Raw genomic sequence first — 4,667 nt, forward strand, 5'->3', positions numbered from 1 at the left:
AAAAAAAAACCAATACTATCGAGTATCGAGTGCAAAAGTTTTATTAAATTTTATTCATTTTTATTAAAAAAAAAAGTCGTTTGAAAATAAAAAAGGAAGACAAATTTCTTGACTCCGTTTTGGTTGGATTACTTTCACACATTGTTTATTTCTTTGCATGTTTTAATAAAAAGGGAAGACAAATTTCTTGACTCCGTTTTGGTTGGATTACTTTCACACATTGTTTATTTCTTTGCATGTTTTGAAAAATGGGGATTGCACTCAATAGTCAATATAAATATGTGGATAAAATGTTATTTAATTATTTATTTTGTCAGATCTAATAATTATATTTGTTCGATAGAACAATCAAAACGTGATGTTTGAATTGTTGTATGACTCAAAATTTTGAGTTGCACCGTTACCACCCAGCTATAACTTTTGGTAAAGAGGAAAGCGATCGGTTCTACAATCGGTATTATAGCTATTGTCACAAGTTTGATTCTCATTAATTATGATGAGTACGATTATTAGGAAGAAGATTGTTGTATGCAATAATTTTTTCTATTGGGTATAACAATCGAAACATGGTGTTTAAACTGTTGTACGATTTAAAAGATTTGAGTTACACTGTTACCACCGACTATAATTTTTGGTATTTAAAAGTGGGGAATAAATTTGTTATAATGCCGTTCAATCTCATTTTTTAAGTTCAATTTATGTTATACCGCATTAATTACAGTCCGTATAGTTAGGATGACATGACTAGTATTTCACGATCAGGTGGGAAAAAATTTAAATAATATTTTCACTGAGTAAATAATTATAATTTCATTGTTTTAAAATAGTTCCAAAACATTATTATAGTAATAATATCACACATACATATTCTTCAGTCAAAAATCTTATCCAAACACGTTCAAAATAATTTTAGTTTTAACTCCGTATAAATCCAAAGTTACAATTTTATCCTTTTATTATTTTAAAAAATATATAATTTTATCCAAAAAAATTACACATATCTTTTTCATATAAAATATAATTTAAAATCGAGTATTTCGTGAGTTTCTAAATGGTAAAATCGAGTATTTCGTGACTCGAATTAGGTATTATTTGTATTAATTTAGGTATCACATTTTTACTTCACGAATATCATCATCAAAGACCACTCAATATTACCTTCAAACTATATATTTTGACATAAAAAAATTAATTGAATTTTAGAATTTAGGGAGTAAAATCAAGTATTGATACACTCGAATTAGATACTATCTGTACCAATTTAGGTATCACATTTTAACTTCACAAATGACACATCTAAAATAACTCAATATTACTTGAAATATTTTTTTATATGCCAAAATAATCAAAAATTGAGTCTTCAAATGGTAAAATCAAGTATATGTATGACCGAATTAGGTACTATTTGTACCAATTTAGGTACACATCTTTAATTCACAAATCTCATCATCAAATGTCACTAAATATTAACTTTAAACTATATATTTTGACATCCTCAAATAATCAAATTTGAATTTTTAAAGGATAAAATCAAGTATTTGTGAACTCAAATTATGTCTTATCTGTATTAATTTAGGTATCAAATTTTTTACTTCATGAATTGTCATCATCTGTGCAACTCAATATTAACTTCAAACTATATTTTAACATCCCCAAATAATTGGATATGAGTATTTAGGGAGTAAAATCATGTATTTTTAGACTCTAATTAGATACTTTTTGTACCAATTTAGGCATCACATTTTAACTTCACAAATGACGTCATCAAAAGTCATTTAATATTATTTAAACTCAAGTATTTTCTTACACATTTAAAGTGTTCAGATAGACAAATCAAATATCTGGAACCCCAAAATAGGTACTTTATTGGTCAAAATAAATATTTTTTTTCTAATTCCATGATTAGTAAGAAACTGTATTTTTTCAAAAATTAGAGGACATGAAAAAGTCATCATAACGCAATTTCAATGAAAAGACTAACAATTACAGAATTTATGGTGGTTGCTCGAAGATCCAATATTTTTTTACACATTTGGAGTATTCAAATAGCCAAATTAAACATTTTAAACTCCAAAATAGGTACTTTGTAGGTCAAAATAAATATCAAATCTTATTTCATGATGAGTGGTGAACTATGTTTTTTTTAAAAATAAGTTATCATAATGTATTTTTCATGAAAAGACCAACAATGACCGAATTTGTGGTGATTACTCGAAAATATAGTATTTTCTTATACATTTGGAGTATTCGAAGAACGAAATCAAGTATCCGAAACCCCATAATAGGTACTTTGTATGTCAAAATAAGTATTTATTCTTATTCCATGATAATTGAGAACTAATTTTTTTTTAAATTATATTTTAGATGAAGAAGACATGTATAATTTTTGGAGATAAAATTATATATTTTTTTAAATAATAAAAAGGCAAAATTGTAATTTTAATTTTTTAAAGAGTTAAAACTAAAATTATATTATTAACAGATACTAAATCTTAAAAAATTACGGTGAGATACTGAAATTTTGGATTTCCAAAATTCTTTTAAGCAAATATTGTTGGATTTCCTGACATGTTGGGCTTCAGAGCAGGGCCGTACCTGACCATCTATTAATTGGTGAATTCAATCGCATCTCAAGTGTAGAATGAATGTATAAACAAGTTACAACTCTTATGTAAAAAGATTTCAATCGCGAAACGGATTACAATTTTTTACAATATTTTTTCGTAGTTATATAGTATAAGCCAATCTCAAGCATAGTTTTAAAAACCGGACCGCACCAATGGGTGAACCAAAAAACCTGTGAACTGGGGAATAAATTAAATTAGGTTCGAGTTTTTTTTAATTAATTGACATTTAGTTGAACCATAAAAAAATCCAAAAAGAACATGATTTTTTTTTAAAAAAAATCAATAATAAATTATATCAATATTTTATTATAAATTAGACATACAATAACTATAACGTATTTTAATTTTTTTTGGGTTTTTTTTTATGGGATCATTATTTTATTATAAATTAGACATACAATAACTATAACGTATTTTAATTTTTTTTGGGTTTTTTTTATGGGATGCATTCAAAATTTTAAATTGTTATTATCATTATTATTGAAATAAACAATGTTGGTCATATAAAGTTACCAGAGCCCAAATAACTGTNGGTGTTAAATAGATTATTATAAAGTTTTCACTATATTCAAATATTCATAAACAAATCAAATTAAAACATATTCAATTATCATAAGTTTTGTAATGTGTAATTAATAAACAACCATTATATATTTAATTATATATCACATAATTAGTCTAACGAAGATAATAATTGGGGTAGTTGAAGAGAAAAATAGTTAATTTTAAAAAAATAAATAGAAATTACTTCAAAGCCAATAGTTAATATCATTTGTCACGATGGTTATTAACAATTTTAAATTAGATTCAATCATATACGGCAGATCATGCACCCACTTCACTAGCCAAAGAAAAGTTTTACACGTACGTAATAAAGACATACTAATAATGACAAATCTTGATGTGATGCTGATCGAATGATATAATTATGCACATATATCATTGACATCATCAAGAAGATTCGATCATTAAGTAATTTTCAAAAACAAGATGACATTACTATTCACCGGAGATAAGTAGTTTTGTTCAACACTTTGTGAAGCTGAATATCGAGATCGTCCCAAGGTATTGCAACTATAATTAACTTTACATGCTTAAAAATATTTAATTATTTTGTATACTTTCTCACAATTAATTTTTCAAGTACCAGATAATAATGCTGGTTCAAGATGAAAATGAAATAGCTAGAGTGACGTTGTTCGAAGAGGTTACTGAGACATTTATTGGTTGCTCTATCAAAAAATAATTGACATGCATACTAAGGTAAATTAAAATATTTATTTGAATAATATTATAATAATCCAATACATATTGTCAATAACTACAAATTTTATATTGCATAAAAAAAAGTAATTTGGAGTATTTAACAATACTTGATCAACCAAGAAAATAAGATCACAATTCTCTTTTCAAATTAGACAAGTCTCTCTCGACTACAAATGGAATAACAACAATAGTTGTAGATGGATTTGAGAAACCACAAATCAAGACAAATACTGATATAAAAACAAAGAACTGAAACATCAATGAAATACAAAATGAAGAGAAGAAAAGAGCGAACGCAAAAGAAAGGACAAAACAATTACAACATGAAGATAAGAAGACAACAAACACTAAAGAAATGACAAAACCATGGAAAAAGAAACAAAGTTCATCATGTTTCAAAGGAGAAACCATAAAAATTCAAGATAATGAAAAAATAGACGATTTCAATAAAATGATGAGGAAACTAAGACAAAACAGTCACATAGAGATAACTCAAAAACTNATCAAATTCAAATTTTAATTTTAAAAAAAATTGAAAAGAGTTCGCATTTAATTACGCATTTGTTTCATATTTAATTTCAAATATTTAATATGGTAGGTGAATACATTAATAATAATAAATATTTCTTTTTACGGCAAATTTTTTGAGTGAATTTTTTAGTTAGGGCAAAAACCATATATCTATTATCTATATAAAAGANATATATATATATATGTAAATAAATAAAATATGATGTCAGATATAGCTATTGCTTCGTATCTATTTGTGGTGCT

The sequence above is a fragment of the Primulina huaijiensis genome, chromosome 2, assembly GCF_012295235.1.
Source record: "Primulina huaijiensis isolate GDHJ02 chromosome 2, ASM1229523v2, whole genome shotgun sequence".
Lineage (NCBI taxonomy): Eukaryota > Viridiplantae > Streptophyta > Magnoliopsida > Lamiales > Gesneriaceae > Primulina > Primulina huaijiensis.